This window comes from Rhinopithecus bieti, unplaced genomic scaffold (assembly GCF_001698545.2).
Source record: "Rhinopithecus bieti isolate Rb0 unplaced genomic scaffold, ASM169854v2 scaffold_1624, whole genome shotgun sequence".
NCBI classification, from domain to species: domain Eukaryota; kingdom Metazoa; phylum Chordata; class Mammalia; order Primates; family Cercopithecidae; genus Rhinopithecus; species Rhinopithecus bieti.
In genome coordinates, this window is record NW_016803776.1 from 1,462,480 (window position 1) to 1,488,474 (window position 25,995).

The following is a 25,995-nucleotide window of genomic DNA, read 5'->3' on the forward strand; positions in this document are numbered from 1 at the left end:
GGTGACGGGCAAGAGAGAGCATGTGCAGGGAAACTCCCCTTTATAAAACCATCAGATCTAATGAGACTTATTCACTATCACGAGAATGGCACGGGAAAGACCTGCTCCCATGATTCAGTTACCTCCCACCAGATCCCTCCCATGACATGTGGGAATTATAGGAGCTACAATTCAAGATGAGATTTGGGAGGGGCACAGCCAAACTATATCACATGGTGTGGAGCTATCTTCATGATAGTGAGTTCTTGCAAGATCTGACTGTTTAAAGGTGTTAGCAGCAGCCCTGACACCACCCACTCTCCTGTTTGCTCCTGCTTTCACCATGTGATGTGCCTCTTATCCCTTTGCCTTCTGCCATAATGGAAAGCTGCCTAAGACTTTACCAGTAGCCAAGCCAAAACCATACATTTTGTAAATCCTGCAGAATCTTGAGCCAATTAAACATTTTTTCTTTATAAATTACCCAGCCGCAGGTATTTATTTATAGCAATGCTAGAAGGAAATAATTAGGAATATTTATGCACTGTTGCTGGGAATGTAAACTAGTTAAGCCATTATAGAAAGCAGTTTTGAGATTTCTCAAAGAACTCAGAACTACCATTCAACCTAGCAGTTCCACTACTAGGTATATACACAGAAGAAAAGAATTCATTCTATCAAAAAGACACATGTATTTGTATGTTCATTGCCGTACTATTCACAATAGCAAAGACATGGAATCAATCTAGGTGCCCCTCAACAGTGGACTGGATAAAGGAAATATGGTACATATACCATGGAATACTATGCAACCATAAAAACAAATGAAGTGCTTTTCAGCAACATGGATGGAGCTAGAGACCATTATCCTAAGTAAACTAATGCAAGAACAGAAAATCAAACACCACATGTACTCACTTTGAGAGTTAAATATTGAATACAAATAGACATAAACATGGGAACAATAGACATTGGAGACTACTAGACAGGGCAGAGATGGTGCAGGGCAAAGGTTGAAAAGCCACCTGTTGGGTACTATGCTCATTACCTCCGTGACAGAATCATTTGTACCCCAAACCTTAGCATTACACAATATGCCTATATAACAAATCTGTATATGTACCCTTTAATTTATAATAAAATATGAAATTATTAAAAAACATATACATACATATATAATAAAATTTGTGTAGCAGGTGGCATTTTCATTCCTCAAAATATTTTATCCCCTGATGTTATATCTGTGAATATATTCTGTTGCATGTCAACAGGAACTTTAAGGTTGCTAATTGGCTGATCTTAAAATACAGAGGTTATTCACCATTATCCGGTTCGACCTGATGTAATCAAATAGACCCTTAAAAGTGGAAGAGGGAGGCAGAAGAGAAAGAGTGATGAAATGGAGAAAAGGCAAAAGAGTCAAAGTATGAGAGGGACTCGCCCCACCATTGCTGGCTTTGAAGTAAAAAAGGGCAAAAATCAAGGAAAGCAGGCAGCTTCTAGAAGCCATCGATGATCCTTAGATGACAGCTAGCATGGAAACAGATACCCTGTTTCTCCAACTACATAGAACTGAATTGTGCCACATATGTATGTATGTATGTGTGGAGAAAGAGCAAGAGAGATTGATTGAGAGTCTGTCTCTGTTGCCCTGATTGGAATATAGTGGCATGATCATGACTCACTGTAACCTCTGCCTTCTGGGCTCAAGCAATCCTCCTGCCTCAGCCTCCCAAGTAAAGTAGCTAGGACAACAGACATGTGGCACCACACCCAGCTAATTTTTAAATTTTCTGTAGAGATGAGGTCTCACTATATGCTCAGGCTGGTCTCAAACTCCTAGACTCAAACAACAGTCCTCTTGCCTTGGCCTATCAAAATATTGAGATTACAGGCATGAGCCACTGTGCCCAGTCCAAATGATATAAATTATCCTGGAAATAGATTGTTCTCCAGAGCCTCCAAAAAGGACCACACCCCTGTAGACATTTTTATTTTGGTCCTTTGAAACTTAGATAAACAAACTGAGCCTTCCAGACTCTGACCTAGAAAATTGTGGTGTTGATAAATGGCTGTTGCTTTAAGCTGTTAAATTTGTGGTAAATTGTTACACAACAATGTTAAGCTAATACAAATAGCTCTTAATGGTTTTTTAAGAGGATCGGTGGATTACTTTTGTCTAGGCACCCCAGTCCCTAAATGCTTTGTCTTTCTTGACAAGAATCCGTACTACACATAGCTGGTTATAATAAAGAAAGCATGGTGATTTAATCTCTGGCAGGTAGATTGAAACAACAGAAGACAAACTGGGGCCCTGACAGTTTTTTTCCACCTCTAAGAACTGCTAGTCAAAGTATAATTTCTCAAGCAGATGAGGATGAGCCCAGTTTCTTAGGTAAAGAACAGATTGCCCATTTCATTTCCTCACACCCCTTCTTTGTTATCAGCTATTTCCTCACACCTCTTCTTTGTTATCAGCATATGCCAACCACTTTGTATATTCATTCTAACACCTTATTCTCAATCTTGGCTGGGAATCTTCTCTTTCCTCTCCCAGCAGTTCTACAGAAGATGAGAGGAAGCATTTGGGTTTGCTCCTATTACACTCCATCTTGTGAGAATGTGTCACTGGGAAATAGCCCATTTAGGCAGAGATTGATTATAATCTGAATCCAGAAAATAGAAAGTGAGTCTTAGATGGATAGAATCAATAGGATTTCTATGGATATTAATTAGGATTAAATAGAGGATATACATGGTACACATATTTGTTCCATCATTTGAGCAGCCATATAAAATACATATTAATATTTTTTGTTTTAATGTATTTATTTTAATTTTATAACTAATATACTTAATTTTATTTTAGTTTTAAATTTACAAAAAATTGAGCAGTGTTACAGAGTTCCATATATATCACGCCTCCCTCCCCACCAACACAGTTTCCCCTATTATTTCTTACATTAGTCTGGAGAATTTGTTACAAATAATAAATCAATATTGATACATTATCAACTAAAGCCCATAATTTAAGGTCTATTATTGTGTTCTACAGTTCTATGTATTTTGACAAATGCATAATATTATCTATCCACCACTATAGTATCCTATAGAACTATAATCTTTTACAAAATACAGTATCATACAAAATCATATCATATAGGATCACACCCTTTGGATCCCCTATGCTTCACTTATTCATCCCTCCTCTTCCTCTCATTGAAACCTGTAGAACCACCAGTCTTTTAACTTTCTTTATAATTTTGCCTTTCCCAAAATGCCATGTAGCCTTTTCAGGTTGGCTTCTTCCTTAAATGGCAATATGCATTTAAGGGTTCTTCCTGTCTTTTCATGGCTTAGTATTTTGTTTCTTTTTATCATTGGGTAATATTCCATTGTATGGCCATATCACAGTTTGTTTATCCATTTACCTATTGAAAGACATCTTGGTTCCTTCCAGTTTGGGGTTACTATGAATAAAGCTGGTATAAATATTCATGTGAAGACTTGTGTGTGGATGATATCTCCACTTTTCAAAGATGGGGTTATATGGTCTGAAGGAGATGTTTCTTTTTTGTCGAAGGGAATTTGGAATTTTAGAGGTGTGGTACTAACTGACTTCTTTTCACTCCTTCCATCCCTCAGCCCCCCTAGAAATAGAGGAGCTTACCTGACCTGTCTATATATGGATATGATTGACATATCTTCCCTCTTCTTCCTCTTTAGCAAGGCCGTTCTTTCTGTATGAGCAAGTCCACCAGCATTAGCAGATTTTTGGCCATGTCCTAAAACCTGACCTCTGTTAGCGATAAAGGTCATCTTATGCTGTCAACATTTAAATTTAATTATTTCTTCAACTTCTTCAAAACCTGAGCAGGGAAGAGGAATGCTATTTACCATGGGAATCTTCAGAGACTCCCACATAAATAAATCTCAGTTAAGTAATTTATACAAAATCAAGCAGTTGGCAAGTAGCAGAGCCAAAAATTAAATCTGAATTGATTGGAATCTTAAATCTCTTCTTGCTACCACATCATATTTTCCAAAGCACTTTTCACACTAGTTCCCCTACGTATTTATCATTACTCCTGGGGGAAATGAATTTTGATGTTCAAATAAACCTTGTAACATTTAATTAAAGCTATTTTTTTTCCAGCATGTTAACTCTCTAAGAAAATGGATATAGTGTGCAGTGTTGCCTAAATTTACATGGACATGGAACTCCTTTAGAGAGTATTTCATGGGACAAATATTTTAGTTTCTGAATTTTTAGATCATTATTTCTTAGCCCCATCCATTTCAGAATGGTTGTTCACATTACCATTTCAGTGACACTTTAACCACCTCATCTACAAAAACTCTTTAGAGCAGTATTTCTTATAGCATATGCCACAAAACATCCTTCTATAAAATGGAGATAGGCCATATGCAGATAAGGCAGTGTATTAGGCTGTTCTTGCATTAGCACAGGGAAATAGCAGAGACTGAGTAATTTAAAAAGAAAAGAAGTTTAATTGGCTCACAGTTCTGTGGGCTGTACTAGCATAACACTGGCATCTGCTCATTTTCTGTGGAGGCCTGGGGGAGCTTTTATTCAGGCAGAAGGCGAAGTAGGAGCTTGCACATCACATGGCACTCCTGCATGTCTCTTGTAGGAGTGAGGGGGGAGGGAGTGCCAAGCAATTAACTAGATCTCATGACAACTCACTCACTGTTGCGAGTATAGCACCAAGCCATGAGGTGTCCGCCCCCATGACCCAAACACCTCTCACCAGGCCCCACCCCAACATGGGGATTACAATACTACATGGGATTTGAGTGGGGACAAATATTCAAACTACATCATGGAGTCAATGGTAAAAAATGTTCAACAAAGTTAAAGATACTTCCTTATTGCAGGACTTCTCAGAGCCTTTATTATGCTACTCCAGTATTTCAAATTCCTGTAAGAGAACCATAGAATAAACATTTGTCGACAATATTTCAAACAGGACTCTTTTTTTTTTCCTTACAAAATGATCTTACATTTTGTCACAATTTGAAAAATGCTTCTTTATAGCAAAATTACAATTTCTCCTAGTAGTATCATGTATTCTTATCTTGTTGCAAAAGAGAAATAAATCGAAACTCTCAGTTATAGTGGCTTTTTAAAAAAATGTGCCGTGGAGACAATTTGACCTTGATTGCAGATGGTCCTGTGCTTAAATTATTCCTCTTAAAGAACCACTCTGGACTTAGAAAGTTATTCTGCCTCCAAGGACGTAATGAAATGAAAGTTGCAAGGGAAGGTCTGTGTTGCCAGATATGCTGAGAGCAGCAATGTGGGGGTGATGCTCTACCATCTTTTGAGGAGCCTTTGTAATTGAGAGGTTAGGAGTAAAGGGAAGCAAAAGCATCATTTTACAGCCCTATTGATATATTCTAGACTTCGTCTTTACTGTTTCCATTCTAAGTGAATTGTAAATTTATTTATAGATGCTACTGGGCACTTTACAAGGTATTTCACTGCTTGCCAATATCATTTTTTAATAACTGGCATTGAGGAGCTGCTTTAATAAAGCTCAGCATTAATTTTCTTTTAAGTTAATTCATTTAGGTCATATCTGTAATAAGCAAAGGTTTTTGAACCTTGTAAAACGTATTCTCCCTTTTCAAATAAAAAATTATCCGTAGCATGTCAGAGTGGTTCTTAAATAAGAAGCCCAAACTGAAGCAGGTAAGAGGTAGAAAGGGAATGCATTAGAACTTAGTTTTCAACATTTGTGTTTAACACTTTGCAGCCATGTTTATTATCAATATATAGTACACTACAAGCATTTTCAGCATCAATTACTTGTGAGTGAAGTCAAAGGTCCATGATGTTCTGCATTCTGTAATTTTGCTGAAGCAGTAGGTTAAATTACTTACAGAGAGACTGGTGTGTGGAGGCAAGTCACTTAGGTAGTGCATGTGACACTCCAGTATCTCCTCCCTATCACTGTCTAGCAAGGGGTGCGTGTGGTGAGGCTTAATAAATGGTCCCCCAAATATATCTGCAACCCAATCCCTGGAACTTGTGAAGGTTACTTTATATAGCAAAGAGGACTTTCCATGTGTGATTAAGAATCTTGAGATGTGGGAAAATACTCCAGATTATCTGGTTTAGCTCAGTGTAATCACAAGGATCCTTATAAAAAGGAGGCAGGAGGAGTCGGGGCAGAGAAGAAGGTGATAGGATTGCTGAAGCAGAGACTGGACTGATGCACTTTGGAGTCACTGCCAAGAAATACAGGCAGCCACTAGAAGTTGAAAAGGCAAGAAAACAAATTCTTCCTGCCTAGAATCCAGAATAAATTAGCTCTAACTACACCTTAACTTTAACCTTCTAAAAATGACTTCAGACTTCTGACTTCTGCAACTGTAAGAGAATAAATGAGCATTGTTTTAAGCCACTACATTTGTGGTAATTTGTTTAGCAGCCACAACAAACCAAGGCAAAAAGACAGTTGAATGGACAGTCTCTGGACCAGTACTGCTGGAGACGAGGTCCTGGCTCCAGTATATACTAGCTGTCAGACCTGGGAGACTTTGGCACTAGCCCTTACTCTGATTTGCTATATTGACTATAATATTTTAGAAAACGTCAGTATGAACTCCAATCACAGGGGAGTTTTAATAATTAGTATGCTGGAAATATAAAGTATTTAGCACTGGGCTTAACACAGAATAAGGACTCAGATATTACTTGTTGTTATTGCTAAGAGGCTATAAATAACATTATTTTGTTGTTAAATGGTTACTGAGAGAGAAAAAAAATACTAAAGACTAAAATTCTTGTAATAGGATTTTCACAGGAAAATAAGTGCTTTTAAATTACTGGATTCAATGAAGACCAAAGATCAATAGGGAAATCCTGTTTCACCCTGTGATGTTGGTGTATCTTTTTTTAAATTACTGGATTCAATGAAGACCAAAGATCAATAGGGAAATCCTGTTTCTCCCTGTGATGTTGGTGTATCTTTTTAACTTTTCATGAAAAATCCAATTCTATGCATACTTCATTTGAAATATACACACTGTGGTGAATACATGATATATTTCTGGCCTATGTAACACATTTTAGTGAGAAAAGATAATAAACAAGTAAACAAATGAACAGACAAGATAATTCAAAGAGTGGTAATTGGTGAAATGGAAAGAAATTAGGCTAATGTAAAGAAAGTGTCCATTGGCACCACAGATGGTCTAGGCAGGTAGGACTTCTATAAGCTGAGACTTGAAATATGAAAAGAGGCCAAATATTGGTAGTATTGGAGCCTTCCAGACAGAGGGAAGAACCAACTTAAAGCAGGAGGGATTAGGGATTGGGGTGTGTGTGTGTGTGTGTGTGCGCGCGCGCGCACGGGCGTGTGTAGGTTGGGAGAAGCTCAGTGTTGCTGGAGCAGAGTGAGTAAATGTGTAAATTGTAAGGGTCGGAAGCCACAGGATTATGAAAACATGCATAGATCATGTCATAGAGTTGGAATATTTTTTTAAGAGCAATGAGAATATTTTGGAGGGTGTCTTAGTCCATTTAGTGTTGTTATAAAGGAATAACAGACTAGGTAATGTATTAGGTTGGTGCAAAAGTAATTGCTGTTTTTCTCATTGAAAGTAATGGCAAAAACTGCAATTAATTTTGCACCAACCTGAAATAAAGAGGCCTATTGGCCCATGATTCTGCTGGCTGGAGGACTGAAGATCTGGTGAGGGCATCAGGCTGCTTTCATTCATGGCAGAAGGTGAATGAGAATCAGTTCAGAGAGACCACATGACAAGACAGGAAATAAGACAGAGAAGTGGGAGGTGCCAGGCTCTTTTTAACAAGTTCCCACTGGAACTAATAGAGCTAGAACTCACTCACTCCTTCCAACCCCAGGGAGGACATTAATCTATTCATGAGGGAGGATCCACTCCCATGTCCCAAAAACCTCTGATTAGGCCCCACATCCAACACTAGTATCAAATTGCAGCAAGAGGTTTTGAGGGAACAAATATGCACACTATAGCAGAGAGTTTTAAACCACAGAATAGTATTTGGTATTATTTATATTATATTCGAAACACCCTAGTTAAAATATAGAACATAGATTGTAGAGGGGCAAAAAGAGAACTAGGAAGCCCAATTAGTGAGTTTTGAGTTCATTCCAGCAAGAGAAAGCAATGGTAGCAGTGGAGACGGATATAAATGGAAACTTTAGCAATGGGTTTGGAAGGTAAAGCCAAAGCATTTCTGACGGGTGGGATGTAGAATAGGAGGGAAAGAAACAAATAATTTATGGCTCCTAGATATTTGGATTAAGAAATGTGGGAAATAATATTTTAATTTCCTGAGATGGCAAAAGGTTTGAAAGTATAAAGGTTGCAAGAGAGAAACTGAGTTTTGTTTGACTGTGTTTAGGTGTGAGGTACTTATTAAATATCCAAGTTGAAATATTGAGCTGGTAGTTGTATATACATGTTTAGAATTCATAGAATTAAGACATGTAATTAATAAATATTAAAAATTTAGACCTTGTGATAATGCATTTCATAAGAGAGTGATATGTTGAGGTGAGTATGAAGTGGTTTGTTTTCATTATTGTGTGCTTTAGATATTGTTTTTTAGTTTTGTTTAATGTAGTGGTGGTATGGTAGTAGTATTCTCCAAAATGATTTTACTCAAGCAAAACATCTTTTTGGAAACCAGATAACTAAGGAAAAGATAAGTATTATTAAATTCCTGCTGCCACCTAGTGGCACCATCCAAAATTAAAAAGAGAAAAACATAAACAATCTGTACTGTGTCAGTAGGACTCCATGGCGTGAACAGTTACTTTATCCAACCCTAGCTCATTTTACAGATGAGAAAAGAAATACCCAGAGAAAGAGAGTGAATAGTCCCAAATCTCATAGCTACTCAGGAGTCTGGGCTCCGTTGCTGAAATCTATTTTAATAATTTATACTCTGATCTAAAACTAGCTTTATCCAAATGAATTAATATTTGTTTCAAACTTTATTTCACAATTTACTTATTTTTAGCAGCCATTTAGAAATATCCTTTAAATCATTTTGTAATGGGTCTTTAAAAAATTCAATAACTAAAAGAAAGTGGATTTTGTTATTATTAGAGGATGCATTGAGAAAATGGAAGTATGAAATTAAGACATATTAATAGACACCTTGAATCAACATTTAGCACTCAGGCAACGTACTTTGCTAAATATGTCTTAGTCCAGCAATCCCCAACCTTTTTTGGCACCAGAGACAGGTTTTGTGGAAGAAAATTTTTCCATGGACCAGGGGCGGGTAGGTGGAGGGATGGTTTAGGGATGATTCAAGTGTGTTACATTTATTATGCACTTTATTTCTGTTATTATTGCATTGTAATATATAATGGAATAATGAAACAATTCACCATAATGTTGAATCAGTGGGAGCCCTGAGCTTATTTTCCTGCAACTAGAAGATTCCATTTGGGGGTGATGGGAGACTGATGGATCATCAGGCATTAGATTTTCATAAGGATTGGGCAACTTCGCATGCGCAGTACACAATAGGGATCGTGCTCCTATGAGAATCTAATGGCACCGTTTATTTGACAGGAGGCGGAGCTCAGGTGATAATGCAGCCACTGGGAGTAGCGGTAAATAAAGATGAAGCTTCACTCGTGCTCACCTCTTGCTGTGCCGCCGGGTTCCTCAAAAGCTAGGACCAGTGCTAGTTCATTGCCCAGGGGTTGGGGTCCCCTGTCTTAGTCAACGCTGTGGAAGGGGACAGCTGTGACTGAGGAAGTCTTATAGGCTGTACCAAATAGCAGCAAAGAACTCAGGATCTGGAGACAATAATATCTGGGATTTGAATTATAGACATTGCCTAATAGTCTTGTGACCTTGAACAAGTTACTTAACCTCCCTATGTCTAGTTTTCTTATCTCTATAAAAAATCAACCACATATGCTTACAGTAAGAAAATTTAAGTGATTTTAAAAATGAATTAAAGAGTCTCTTTTAAAATATAGGTGTTATTAGCCAGGTGTAGTGGCTCATGCCTGTAATCCCAGCACTTTGAGAGGCCAAGGCTGGCGGATCACCTGAGGTCGGGAGTTCGAGACTGGCCTGACCATCATGGAGAAACCCTGTCTCTACTAAAAAATACAAAATTAGCCGGGCGTGGTAGTACATGCCTGTAATCTCAGCTCAGGAGGCTGAGGCAGGAGAATCGCTTGAACCTGGGAGGCAGAGGTTGCAGTGAGCCGAGATTGCGCCATTGCACTCCAGCCTGGGCAATAAGAATGAAAACTCCATCTCAAAATCACAAGAATAATAATAATACAGGTATTATTGTTATTTGGGCATGGCAAGGACGACAGTTTAGGAGATGATTACCTTTAAAAAGCTAGCTTGTTATATATAGTAACAGATCCCAAGAGGAAGGGCATGCCACATGAGGAAGCACCAGGGTTATTTGGGAGGCAGAGGGAGCAAGGAGAAAATGTGGGCAAGAGTCTTTATTCTGGTTTCCCCCAGGAAGAAACAGGCAAGGCAGGGTGATCAGGCTTAGGACTGTCCATTTTATTTATTTATTTTATTTTATTATACTTTAAGTTCTAGGGTACATGTGCATAACGTGCAGGTTTGTTACATATGTATATTTGTGCCATGTTGGTGTGCTGCACCCATCAACTCGTCAGCACCCATCAATTCATCATTTAGCGTAGCGCCTGGCCCTAGTTTTCTGGTATCTAATCCTGATCTGATTAGGACGGGAGAAGAGTGGCCTAGTGTGTAAGAGCAAAATAAAGAGGTGATTGTGGTTTGCGTTCTGGATTGGTTGGTTTGCGTATGAAAGGCATGCTCCCAGGTGAGTTGTTCACTATTTCTAGAAATCATCTAGCCTTGTGAGAGGCAATAGCTTAGGGGCCAGTATGGCATCAGATGTCAAAGCATCAGAAAACATGACTAATGTAAGGTCTGTCTCATGGAAACCAAGAATAAATTGTGGCCACAATCATGACAATAATGATAATAAAAAGAAATATTTGCATGATGCCTACTCCCTAAAATATCAGTCTTTTCTGGACACACAAATATGAACACGAATTTAATCTGATGTAGTAAATACTAGAGTGGAGAGTCATACAAGGTGTTATGGATGTGCAGCTGGGAAAAAGGGAGAGATGGATTTAGTTTAGGGGAAGGAAGGCTAAAAGAATAATGCATGAAGATAATTTATAAATGGGTCCTTAGAGAATGAGTAGGAACAAACACAATGAATAAAAGAAAGACATTATAGAAGGAGGTAATAATGCACAATGGCAAGGAGGTGAGAGTATATACAATGTGAAGAGTGACCTGGAATTCACTATGGCTTAGAGAGAGTTTTACAATTAAAATAATGTTGTTTTTGATAATGAGGAAACTATAGATGAAAATAGATTACGTTTACCAAATACTCACTCTGCTGAACCTTTGACCTGTACCATCTCATGTGATCCTTAAAAAATTCTTATTGAGGAAAGTATGTTTGGTATCTCTCTTCACAGAAAAGAAAATTGTCGTTTAGTGAGTTTCAGTGTTCTGAGACAGCAGTGGTGGAAGCTGCAAGACCTCTTGAGCTTTAGGCTTGGAAATCACACAGTATCACTGTGTCATATTCTATTGGTCAAAGTAGAGTCACAGAGCCGCCCCAAATTCAAAGGATAAGGAAATAAAGCCCATCTCTTAATGAAAATTACTGCCAAAAAATTGTGGCCATATTTTTTACTTACTACCAAATAAGTCTATTATCCGCTCTCATTCATTGAACATAGGATCTCAAAACCAAATATAATAGGAAAATCAGGTACCAAATTCCCCTAGAATCCCTAAAGAGATCAAGGAGCATCCAAAGGAACCCACCACATATGGGATTATGTTTAATCCATTTTAATGAATCTCTAAGGATAGAATAACTCAGCTTTTACGTGAGTGTCATCAGATTTAATCATCATGACAAAATTATGAGGTAAGGATTATTAAGTTATTTTGTATAAGGTAAAAACCTCAAACAGGTTTGAAATTATTCTCGAAGTTGCACAGCAATCAAGTGGTTGAGCCAGGATCGGAAGCTCAACGTATATAAATCCATTGTGTCTACTTTTACCACTGCTCATAGGACAGCGTGGTGCAATAAGTAGCGAGGTTACAGGGAAAGCATTTTGGAAAGTGAATTCCAGCCTGGAGCACAGGGGAGCTATATCTTTGACAGTAGGGAATGTGGGCCTGCAGCCAGGAGAGAGTTTTGTGATAGATATGTCTATTTTATCACTGTCAACATAACAGCAATACTCAAATTGCAGTAGTATATAAGCTTCCCAGAAATAAGTGTGGAGAGGAAGTGTAGGACAAAGATAAGAAAGTTAAAGAGGAATAAAGGAGGCTAGTTTTAAAAGGAGTAAAAGAGATAACAGAGGAAATTCGGGAATGGAAGACAGAAGAGAACAGAAAAAGATAACAGCTGAATGAGGGAAAAAAAATACCCTCATCAATTAATGCAGGGAGGTAGAGCAGAATGAGGAAGGCGATGATGGTAGTTCATTTTAGGAGTTTCATAGAAGAGTGTTTATAGATCTCTTTATAGCATTTAAACTCTTGAGTCTCTGAATTTTAGGATATAATGTGAAGTTGAGCCCTATATTGTCACAAAAGCTTATACTTAAAGACTCAAGGATGTGCATTAACCATTCCAGGACTTAAGTTGAGAAGAACCAAAAAAGAAAGAAAAAATGTTTGCCATTGGCTGTAGACAGAGTTTTTAAGGCTGTATCTCCACTGGAACCATGAAGAAGATAATAGTTACTTTTTTCCCCTTTAAAGAATAATTTTCTACAATTGCATTTGGGATTAAGTTAAAACATAAAAAATAAAGAACAATTTCCACCTTAAGTCTCAAATTTTGATTTGTATGAGATAGGAACTGTTTGTAATTAGACAGTAATTACAAGCTAGCTGAAGGCCACTACTAGAAATTATCTCATGAGAAAATAATAGTTCATAGCATTTATAGTTTATACCACGCTTTATCATATTATACTTTCCATCTCTTTTTTTTCTGTCCCATATACCTTAATGTGCATTACTTTTGAAGGCAAGAATTGTACCCATGTTGCTCTATCTCTAGCTTTGTAAATACATGTTAAATAAATTAATAGGAACAAATAAGATTCATACACATTTCTTATTGGTTAATATATGGTTTATCTAGGAAGATCTAATTTTCTAAACTAGGCAGTAGTGTCATCCAGCTACTAAGATAAGCTACGTTTATCTTGTGGGCAAGACTGGCACATATTTAGGTAAGCTGTAACCCCTATAAATCCCAGGGATACTAATAACACAGACTTGGTACTATCAAATTCAAAGAAGCAGTTCTGAGGAAACAGGTAATTAAGGGTTCTTCTATCATTATGGTCATCACTGACAAACTGTTAAAGGGCATCCAATTCCTAGTCCAAGGTAGTGTCCTAAAATTTCTCTGTCCCTTATTCATCATCCTAATCCTTAATGCACAGCTGCTTGAAATCCTCTTTCTCTATCTTCACTCCATCCCTCCTTCAAACTCTCTTTAGCACTTGAATAAGTATTCCTCTTGTATACTTTCTTCGAGTCATGAAATGCCACTTTCTTACAAGTGACCTGTGGGAGGCAGTCATGCTATGCTTCTGTCCTCTGTGTGCTACCTATTTTGAACATTTGTTCTTTCACTCTGATAACTTCTAATGAATACAAATGATCACATAGGTAGATTATTTTAATTCATAAAAATAAAAGTTTTGTGACGGGTGTGAGAAGCAAATCCATTTTTGAAACCTCATTCTACCATATTTACTCATTCTACAAACACATTTGACATCTGCTATGTGGCAGACATATTTCTAAATGCTAGGGATATCCCAGTAAATAAAATAAACAGATATCCATTCCCTTATTCACCTTTGATCTTGTTAAGGCGAAGAGATAATAAACCAATCACATTGTTTGGTACACAAAGGAGATGGTAAGTGCACCAACCTGCTACCATCTGCCTATCTTGGTTTTACCAAGCATTACAGAGAACTACATTATTCGAGTTCCCTGGCCTTCTGGACTTTAGGTGGGTTTGCCCAACGTGAAACAAAGGAGCTCAAGGGAACAGAAACCAGAGTATTTATCTTTCTACTTCTCTGTGATTCCTGGGACATCCAGCCAAACAGTCCCTCTTCTATGTTTCCAGTAGAGGTTTAGCTGGACAACCTCCACTATGGTTTTAGCTCCCAGCAGAAGCCCTGGATTCAGGGTTCTGGTAATATCATTCCCTTTTCCAGGCCTTCTGGTCCTATGAGATTGTTGTAGAAGTGTCTCGCTGTTGCTATCACCCAGGCTGCTTCTCCATCCTCTTTTTGGCTTCTCAGCTCTTCTATAGCTTTGTCATCAATTCCTAATATTAAATGTTCTCTGTTTTGAAAACCTCTGTATGATTTATTTTCTTATCTGAATCATACAAAGGCATTGGTTTTGGGAGGGCTGGATAGTGACATGCAGTTTTAAACAGGTTTGGTCAGAGTAGGCTTCACTGGGAAATTAATAGTATAACAGGGGCTTGAAGAATGTGTGGTAGTGAGGCATGTGCTATTTCAGAGAGAAATTCCTGGAAGACGGAAAAGGCTTACAAAGTTTTTAAGGAGTTTAATCTTTGGTATATACTTGTACAGTGAGGAGGCCAGGGTGGCCATGCAGTGCTGAGTTAGAATGGTAGATGAGATCTGAGAGATAATAGGAAGTCAGGTCTAATAGGGTCTCACAGGCTATTTTAAGAACTTCGGCTTTTATTCTCAGTGCCATGGAGGAAGACTGCATTGTTCTGAACAGAAAAATGACATGACCCTGTTACTCTCTATATAATTATCTTGGCCATTGTGCTGAGAATAGACTATAGATGAGCAAAGGTGAAGGTAGGTAAACCAGTTAGAAATAAATTTCAGTAATCCATGAAAGCAGTGACTTAAGCTGGAAGAGTGTGAAGTCATGTGATTCTGGATGTAAAATTTAAGTGGAGGACTATCTATTGAACCGAATGTGTAGTGTGAGAAAAATTGAGAAGGCAATGATTTCTCTAAGCAAATAAAGAAATAGAATTGTATACCATTGATTTGCTTTAATGCGACCCCCAGAGCAAATGCCAGAGAAAAGGCAAGTAGGCAAGGCAAAAAAACTTTATTTACAAGCCAATGTGAGGGAGGGGCGAGGTTCACCGGCCTCCGGCGGTGGAGGCCGACGAAGTCGCTCCGGCGTTCTTGGGCGAGGTTACTGGGTCCCGCGCACGAGAAGGGGCCGAGGAAGCTCGCTCCGGCGTTCTCGGACTACGCCCCTGGGTCCCGCATATGAGGAGGGGCCCAGGAAGTTCGCTCCGGCGTTCTTGGGCGAGGTTCCTGGGTCCCGCTTACGAGGAGGGGCCGAGGAAGTTCGCTCCACGCCCGCGGGAGCGGCTTTTATGTCCTGGGCCCGGGAGTGGGAGGGCAGTGGGCGGGACATAGGCGGGTCGGGGGCGGGGCGGTAGGCGTGGCTAGGCGGGTTCCGGTTCCTCTCCGTGGGAGGTCTGGTTGCGCCTGCGGAGTCGACCCGTGTCTTTCCCGGGCGCAGGAAAGTTGACGGTGAAGAACCCGGAACTGCGCCATCTTGCCTCCGTTCGTCCAAACACCGTTAAGTGACATGAGGAAAATGTATGTGGAGTAAATTTGAACATGGTGTATAAAGTTAAGAGTTTTGTTTTGGACATGATAGTTAATACAGCAGTTTAGATTTCAGGGGCAACCACCTGACTCTATATATTATAATTTCAGAGAAGACAACCTCGCTGGGAGCTATTAGCATATAAATAGTATTTAAAGCCATGACACTGGGATGATTTCATCCTAGTTGTGAGTGTAGTGAGAGGAGATAAGGCCTAAGAATTGAGCCTTGGGTTACACCAAAGCTAAAACATCAGAAAAAAGAAAAACCTGCAAAATTAGATTGAAAAGAAACAAATGAGTAGGAAGGAGTGAGATATCCTAGGAGCTAAACAGACAAATAGTTTTTAGAAGAAGAGAGTAATAAACTCTGTGAAATGCTTATAATAGTTCAAGAAAAATGAGAATGTATGATTAGACTTAGTATATGGAGACTATTGGTGACATCAGTAAGAGCAGTGTCAGTGGGGCAGTGGAGAGAGTTTAAATGAAGTGGATTGAAATAAATGGAAGGAAAAAACATGATAGAAAATATTTTTGAGAGAAGTTTTTTGATAGATGCAAATAGAAAAATGAAATGGTAGTTGAAGGCCAAGTGAGGTCAGGGGACTTTATTTTTAAAACAGAAGAAGTAGCAGTATGTTTAAATGCTGATGTAATCATTCAATAAAGAAAGAAATGATGATATGGAAGAGAGAGGGGAACATTTTTTAAACTTTTTATAGATTTAGGGGTACAAATTTGATATGGTTTGGAGGCTCCCCTTCCAAATTTCATGTTGAGATGTGATTCCCAGTATTGGAGGAGGGACTTGGTAGGAGGTGTTTGGGTCATGGGGGTTGACTCTTCATGAATAGCTTGGTGCTGTAGTTATGATAATGAGTGAGTCCTCACTCTTAAAAGTGTGTGGCACCTCCACACTTTCTCTCTTGCTCCTGCTCTCACCATGTGACAGGCTGGTTTCTCATTGCCTTCTGCCATGACTGTAAGCTCCCTAAAGCCTCACCATAAGCAGAGGCCAGCACCCGGCTTCCTGGGCAGCCTGCAAAACCATGAGCAAATTAAACTTCTTTTATTTATAAATTACCCAGCATGAGATATTTCTTTATAGCAATGCAAGAATGACCTAAAACAAAGTACAGTTTCGTTACATGGGTATTTTGCATACTGCTGAAGTCTGGCCTGTTAGTGTACCTATCACCCAAATAGTGTGCATTGTACCTAATAGGGAGTATTTCAGCCCTCACTCCCTCCTGTCTATATGTCCATGTATACCCATTATTTAGCTTCTTTTTATAGTGAAAACATGCAGGTTTTGACTTTCTGTATATGAGTAATTAATTTAGAATAACAGCCTCTAGTTCCATCCATCTGGAGAGAGGGGAACTTTTTTTCAATGAATTACAGTTATGCATCACTTATGAATGGGGATATATTCTGAGACATGCATTATTAGGTGACTTCATCATTGTACAAACCTCAGAGTGTACTTATACAAATCCAGATGGCATAGGCTACTACACACCTAGGCTATATAGTATAGCCTATTGCTTCTGGGCTACAAATCTGTACAGCAGTTTACTGTACTGAATGTTGCAGGCAATTGCAACACAATGGTGAGTATTTGGGTATCTAAACAAATCTAAAATGTGGAAAAAGTACGGTAAACATTAGGTAGTAGGATCTTATGAGACCACTGGTATATATGGCCTGTCATTGATCTCAATGTTGTTATGCAGTATATGAATGTACTTAAATAGATGAAAGGGTGTTATATGGTGGAAATTTGGAGAATTGGCTTTAAATAGAAGCATGAATAATCTATATGTATACATAGGAAAGAAGGGCAAGTGTATAATCACAAATGCTAGTATATCAGTAGTTTTAGTAGTGGAAGGTTGTACAAATTATTCTCGAGTACTTTCATTTCCTTAATGAAATAGAAACTCAAATGAGAATGGGGTGTGAATAGAAAAAGGAATGCATAAAATAATCTTCTTACAAGTAAGTAAATGAATGGACTGAAGAAATGTAGTTTCATTGCCAAGCAATAAAGGTTGTGCTTGAGGTTTGTGGTAATGATTTTAACCTGCGTGGTCATACGTATTTATCCAGCCACATCTAGCTATACTGATGCAATTCTGAGTAGGTAAGGAATTACATTTAACAAGGACTGTGTTTGTAACAACAGAATAGAATGAATCTAGAGCTAGAATGAAGGAGGTTGAAACACATGCAAAGTAGTGTTTAAATTGACTGTCTATGAAATTCAATCTGTGGTAAAGATAAAATGAAGACAATAGGAGAGTGAGAAAAAGATGGGAGCATCAATGGAACTTACAAAGGGGGTTTTGTGAGTATTTTGCCTCCCTTGAGTTAACTGAAAACAAGGGAACTTTTAGCTAATAGGAGGGTCTGATGTAATAGCTCTAAAGTGGCACAGTATCTTGACATTAAAGATATTTTTAATCTATTAGAAACTAAGACAGTTTTATTGTTTATATAAGCAGACAAAATGAAAACAAGACAAAAATAAGTAAATATAATGACATTTTATATCATGTTTAGCTATTTAGAGTACTGGTCTCTGTAATCCTATTTTATTCTCCCAATGTCTTATCTGTATTGCAAAACTAAAGCTCAAAAGACTGGTGTCATTTAGGTTCCAGTAAGTTCTAGATATTCTCTAATCTGAATGCTAAAATGGTGTATACAGAGGGAATATGGCAAGTCTTAATCTTGATTTCTTGTTTCTGAATTGATTTTTGGAAACAAAATGTCCTTTGTGTGACTTTGAAAATTATCTTCATTCTTTCTCTGCCCTATTGTCAAAAGACATTTGAAGAACATTTTTAATGCCCATATTATGGAGGTCGTATTGGTTCATCAGAAACCAACTTTTCTACCTATGGTATTTATCCTGATTTACATGGGAATTCTCAGACAAAAGTGGCTTAAAATAATTTTAAGTTGCTTTGAACTGTCAATCTAACTCTATTACTAATAGAAATGAAGAAAAGCCTCAAAAGTCAGTATTTTGGAACATTTTTTCAGCCAAAGCTGGTTAACATGGAGAAACAACAACAAAAAAACCCATAATTAAATAGAATAAGAAAATTACTAGAGTAGAGAACAAACTACTCGAACAGAAGCTTTAAAAATCATAAAAATCATCTTATTAGACGTTGTGTTTAGCTTGGTAATTAAAAATGGTGGCTAGGCAAAAAAAAAAAAAAGCATTTGAAACAATGTATACATGTACTTTAGAATTTTACTTAAATATATAAACGCATACAAACATGCATTTATTTGCCAAATCTTTTGCTTGTAAAGCTAAAGTCTTAAGCGTGAGTATGAGTCCAGCCCGTAGATTTGCGGTGTCAATCATATTCCTCTAATTTCATTTTTTTGTGAGTGATGTGAGAATATTTTTAAATTGTGAGAAAAAAATCTCTGAAGAAATAGTCCAGATTTTACTAAATTATCTTTACTCTTCATTTTAGATTTCTTCCCTTATGACTAAATCAGTATCAACTTTTTTTTTGCCCCAATAACTTTTTATCAGACCATCCTGACTTAGTGTAAAATAGTATCGCCTTGAAAATTTTCACCATATATTCATGGTGTTTAAAAAGTAAACATTTAATTAATTTAATTACATAATTATAAGAGCACTTACTATTCACCTAAACAGATAAAAAATTTGAATTTTGATAAATACACAGCTGGAGGTAGTTGAAGCAAGTAGCTTAAAAGAAGTCATTTGTCACATATTTTACAGCAAACTGAGGGCATTGTTTGCAATGTTTTCCAGAAGGAATTAAGCATGTTGGTTAATCCTGAAGGCCGATGAAGTGCTTATAGTTTAAAATAGCTTCTGCTATTTTTGTACCCTTTGATATTTGTGAGGAAATTAAATCAGAAAATTCAAGTTTCTGAAAATACTTACAACAAAGACACCTGCTTGATAATTTTTAATACTTCCTAAGCTTATGTAACTCTGGCTTTTTTTTTTTTTTTTTAAGAGGGATAATGTATTTTTTTTTTTAAGAAAAATAATTTAGGGGACTTATACTTTACTACGATGGAGTAAAAGGGAAAAGATTACCCTTCAGATGAATTAAATTTATTTTAAAAATAATATTACTTGAATTCCATAATTATAAGAGCACTTACTATTGGCCTCCATTGTGGAAGACAGTGTGGCGATTCCTCAAGGATCTAGAACCAGGAATACCATTTGGCCCAGCAATCCCATTAATGGGTATATACCCAAAGGATTCTAAATCGTTCTACTGTAAAGACACATGCACACGTTTATTGCAGCACTGTTCACAATAGCAAAGACTTGGAACCAACCCAAATGCCCATCAGTGATAGAATGGATAAAGAAAATGTGGCACATATACACCACGGAATACTATACAGCCATAAAAAAGGATGAGTTCATATCTTTTGCAGGGACATGGATGAAGCTGGAAACCATCATTCTCAGCAAACTAACACAGGAACAGAAAACCAATTGCTCCATTTTCTCACTCATAAATGGGAGTCGAACAATGAGAATACATGGAAACAGGGAGGGGAACATCACACACCAGGGCCTGTAGGGGAGGTGGGGGACTAGGGGAGGGATAGCATTAGGAGAAATACCTAATTTAGATGACAGGTTGATGGCTGCGGCAAACGACCATGGCACATGTATACCTATGTAATGTAACAAACCTGCACATTCTGCACATGTATCCCAGAACTTAAAGTGCGTGTGTGTGTATGTGTGTGTATATATATATGTGTGTGTGTGTGTGTGTATGTATGTATATAAGATTACCCTTGCACCTGAAACACTGAAAAATCAGAAAAACACATGAAAGAATGATTTTCAAGACACTCTATACTGGGGATGGAAGGATAGAAATTTCTGAGAAACGAGAAATTAATAAAGTGAAACGTAAGGTTGCCACAGTTTTCTGCCTGGAGAGAATACTCAGTAATGGCATATGAATGATGAAACCAAGTGGAGTCTGGCAGATTTTTTCAACTGAGAAGACAAAGATAACTCCAGGCAAGAATTTGCAGAGAAGACTGCTAGAACAGTACTAGGTGTACAGCGATATTTTTCCAGAGAATTCTAGAGATCTTTCTCAGCTATTTGGTATGGTTCAATTTATTTATGTGAGAAGACTGAGTCCAAGAAAAAAAAAAATTTTTTTAAAGGATTGGAGTACAGCATGCATCACTTAATAACGAGGATACATTCTGAAAAATGCATTGTTGGGAGATTTAGTCATTGTGCAAACATAATAGAGTATACCTACACAAACCTAGATTGTATATGTACTTTTATTCCTGAATTTTTTCATATGCAAAGCCAAATGTCCCAGAACCATTCCAGAATATCAATCATTATCCCTTCTTGTCCTGCAATGCCACTATCAAGTGCCATATATAATCAAGGAAAACAATCAAATAATCAATCAAAATAAACCAGAATGAACACAGATGTTAAAAAGAGTAGATAAGGACATGAAAATCATTTTTATAACAATATTAGTCATATTAAAAAGCTAATGTAGGAACATGAGAGTTATTACAAAGAACTAAATTGAACTTTAAAAGATACATCTACAGTATCTGAGGTGAATAATATGCCGATTGAGAATTATACCCATTAAACATTGTGGAATAAAAAGATTAGTGAACTGAAGGCACAACAATAGGAACCATTTCAAATGCAACACATAGAGAAAAAGAAGGAAAAAATAAAGAGATCACCAGTGAGCTTTAGGACAATTTTAAGTGGTGTAGTATGAGTACAGTTGGAGTTCCAGAAGTGAGGGGGCCAGGACTGCAAAACTATTTGATAAAATAACGTGTGAAAATTTTCCAGATTAAATATAAAGTAAAACTCCACAGATCCATGAAGTTCAATGTACCCCAAGCACGCAAAATATGAAGCTACATAAATGCACACTACAGTCAAACTGCTCCAAAATATAAGAAAATATATTTAAAAGCATCCGGAATAAAAATAGGCCTCTATACAGAGATTTTTTAAAAAATAAAGAAGGCAAGCAATGTTTTACTGGAATCAGTGTAAGATAATACAACACTTACAAGTATTGAAAGAATAAAATTGCCCTAAAATTAGTATTAAAATTCCATACCCAGGCTGGGCATGGTGGCTCACACCTGTAATCTCAGCACTATGAGAGGCTGAGGTAGGTGAATCAAAAGGTCAGGAGTTCAAGATCAGCCTGGCCAAAATGGTGAAACCCATCTCTACTAAAAATACAAAAAATAGCTGGGCGTGGAAGCAGGCACCTGTAATCCCAGCTACTCATGAGGCTAAGGCAGGAGAATCGCGTGAATCCAGGAGGCAGAGGTTGCAGTGAGTCGAGATGGCGCCTCTCCACTCCAGTCTGTGTGAGAGTGAGACTCTGTCTCAATAATTAAAAAAAATACCAAACCCAATGAAAATGAAAGTACCTTTTAATAACCATGAAAAAGTAAAGGCTTCACATAAATAAAGCCTGAAAGATTTCATCACTAGCAGACCTGTACTACAATAACTCCTTTAAGCACAGAACTAAAATTTTAGGAGATAGAAACATGGATATATATAAAAGAAGAGCTCCAAAAATGGTAACAGCATGGATAAATATATAACTGTTTCTATTTAAATATCTTCCAAAATAATTTGCCATTTACATAAAAATAATAGCCTACTGTGTACTTTATGACATATATAAAAGTAAAGTGTATGGCAGCAAGATTACAAAAGCTGAGAGAAGATACTGCAAGGTTCTTATACTATATATGACATAGTACAAAGTTACTTGAAGGCATATAATTATAAGTCAAATATGTGTTCCATAAACCCTAATTCAGTTACTAAATTAACATGACAAAAATTATAAATAATAAGTAAAATGCTTAAAATAGAATCATAGATAAACTGATTTTATCAACAAAAGGCAAAGGGGAGGGGGTAGAAAGAGCAATAAACAAATCACACAAATAGAAAACTAATAACAAGATGATAGATGGAAATCTTAAAATTACATTAAATGTAAATGAAATGTCAAACAATCTAACAAAAAGTTAGAAGTAAAAAACAATGCCAGCAACGTTACTCATAATTTAACACTTGGAAACAACCAAGATGTCTTTCAGTAGGTGAATAGATAAAGCAAGCAGTAGTAAATCCACAATGAAATATTACTCTGTGAATAAATCAATAAGCTATCCATCCATGAAAATACATGAAGGAATCTTGAATCATACTGCTAAATGAAAGGAACCAAACTGAAATGACTGCACACTGAATGATTCTAAGCATATGACATTCTGGAAAAGACAAACTATCTAAAAAGTGAAAATATCAGTGGTTACCAGAAGTTGGGGAGAACAAAAGTGGGATGAACAGGTAGAGCACAGAAGACTGGTAGGTTGGTGAAACTATTGCTCTGTATGGTTGTGAAAGGGAAATAAACCTTGGGACCCCAAACTCATTGAGCCAAAGGAAAAAGTTAAGCTGGAAACTGGGTCATGCAAACCTTCCTCCCATTTTGGCTCCTAAATAAGATGGTCAAAATATGAAAAGCTACATGCTTCCCCCATATTTTGCCCACAAAGAAATTCCTAGTGAGCTCTAAGATCTTTAGCCTAAGGTGTATCTGTTAAAATTTCACCATGGTGATATAAATTCATAGCTTATCTTTACAGGTGCAGTCACCTCCCCTGTCCACCAGACATAAATAATATCTAATTGTTCCCCTGCCCCATTTTTCTATGTTATCTTATGTAAAAATGAACATTACAAACATTTTTTTCTCTGCCCCATTTCTCTATGTCATCTTATGTAACAAATGCAGATACACTGAGCCAGACGAAGGCATGAATGACTATTTTTTCCCTAACCTCTCTTACATGAAAATTGTGTACTTCTCAATTTCCCACCTTTTCCTCTTTAAATTTGGAGCCCTCAAAATCATCTTCAGAGAAAGGCATAGACCTGTCTCCCCAGTGTGCATCCTTAACTTGGCAAATAAACCTCTTAAAATGATTGAGACTTGTCTTGCCATTTTTCTCAATTGACATGGTGGATACATGTCATTATGCATTTGTCAAAACCTATAGAATATACAACACCAAGAGTGAATCCTATTGTAAACTATGAACTTCAGTCAATAATAATGTATATAGTTTTATCATTGATTGGAACTAAGGTATCACACTAATGTAAGATATTAAAAATAGAGGAAATTGTGGGCGGTGAGGGCATATATGAAAACTTTGTGCTTTTCACTCATTTTTTTCTGTAAATCTAAAACTATTGAAAACAATAAAGTTTATTAATTTTTTAGACATTCCAAACTATAGCGTGCTTATAAGAATTATACATCTTTGGGAGCCGAGGCGGGTGGATCACGAGTTCAGTAGATCAAGACCATCCTGGCCCACATGGTGAAACGCCGTCTCTACTAAAATACAAAAAATTAGCCAGGCATGGTGGCATGCACCTGTAATCCCAGCTACTTGGAAGGCTGAGGCAGGGGAATTGCTTGAACATGGGAGGCGGAGGTTGCAGTGAGATGAGATTGCACCACCTGCACTCCAGCCTGGCAACAGAGCAAGACTCTGTCTCAAAAAAAAAAAAAAAAAAAAAAAAAAAAAAGTTTTACTTTTAACCTATTTATAGCATTAGATTTAAAGTATAAGTATGAAAAATAATATGCTCTGCTGACACACACACACACACACACACACACACACACACACACACACAAACTAGGATGGCTATAGGAACAACAGACTTAGTGGATTTCAGAGCCAAGAATATTACCGGGGATGAGGAGGTGTATTTCATTAAGATAAAGAGTTCTATTTATCAGGAAGAGATATCTCTTATCCTCCAAGGTGACCTGTGAAGTACTACCATAGAACACATTCTGAAAACTTAGGGCAACCACTTAAGTCCACTCACAGTAAGGTTAGAAGACACAGTTGCACATACTACTGAATGGCCAAGTAATTACTAGAATTTAGGTCTCTAGCTTCCTACTCCAGTGTTCTTATCTTTTGACTGTCCTTCAGGGCCTTTCTTTTCTGGGTCCACCTCTTCTTCCTTTCCTTCACTTCTTATGTTTTTTCTTTCTTTATGTATAACTGAGAGTGCCAAGTAGCAAAAGAATTGGCCCATAAAAGTCATATTCAACAGTATTCACCAGTGAGAAATAATAGAGAATGGGAGTTTATGAGATGTGCAATGGTTCAGAATGAAAACCAACCAACTAACCAACAACCTTTTGACATTTGAAGCCCATAGGATGAGACATAGAAAAATAAGAGTCATAATCCTTTCTGCAAAGGCACTGTTCTATATCATCTTTTATTCTTGAGTGCTCTTAAAAGAACTGCTGTCATCTGTTTATTCAAGAGACTAGACTGTATTTAGCAATTTAATTCCTGCTATTTCTCTTTGTTTCTGAGTTCTCTAAAGCTACTATCTCTATAGTTAGCACCTCTTTCTGCTCAGCATGTTAAAATCAATAAATGTTGTTAATTGACTAACAGGTTGACCAGTAACAATAAAAAAAGAAAGGAAATAAGTAGCTGTAGGCAGGCATTTCAAAGACAAGTAATTTAGTCTCCATTTCACAAGCTGCTCACAGGAAGACATCCAAAGAAAAAATGACTTAGAATATATAGACCAGAAAAGTCTCAGTTTACTAGTTTTATGAACAAGTTTATATACACATCACATATATTCACATCTCTCACAATGACTCAAATGTAAAATCACAAAAACAAAAATACTCAAATTCAACAGCCTTATACCCACGAACCTTATATATTCGTGCCTCCCCCATAAACAATCACATACATTTAACCATTTGGTTGGGGAGCAGGTATGAGAAACCAGCACATTTTTTGGTTTTGGTTTCATATTTTTGTTTGCAACTCTCCCTCCCATTCCCCTTTCCTGGCCCCATTGTGTAGCACTAAATATAATTAGGGTACTGAGAGCATAAAGAAATTTCGAACATGGAGAAAATACCAATTTTGGGATCAGGGCAGAAATACAAAGACCTCTAAATTAAGTGAAGAAAAATCTATATAATTAATTATATAAAAATATATAATTATGTTAGAAAATATATACTTACATAGAATTTTACATTATTTTGAAATATTCATATATAAGTTTATAACATATAAATTATGTTTTTATGTATGTATATAAATAAATTACTTGTCTTTGAAA

The 25,995-nt window shown here is 37.1% G+C and overlaps 1 long non-coding RNA gene across 1 annotated transcript in view; it reads left to right on the forward strand.

Moving 5' to 3' along the window:
• The first annotated feature begins 15,589 nt into the window (after positions 1-15,589).
• Positions 15,590-25,995, forward strand: part of LOC108515654 (uncharacterized) — a 117,389-nt gene continuing 106,983 nt past the window's right edge. The window contains exon 1 of the long non-coding RNA XR_001881585.1: positions 15,590-15,716. This is a non-coding gene — a long non-coding RNA (uncharacterized LOC108515654). The remainder of the gene's footprint in view (positions 15,717-25,995) is intronic.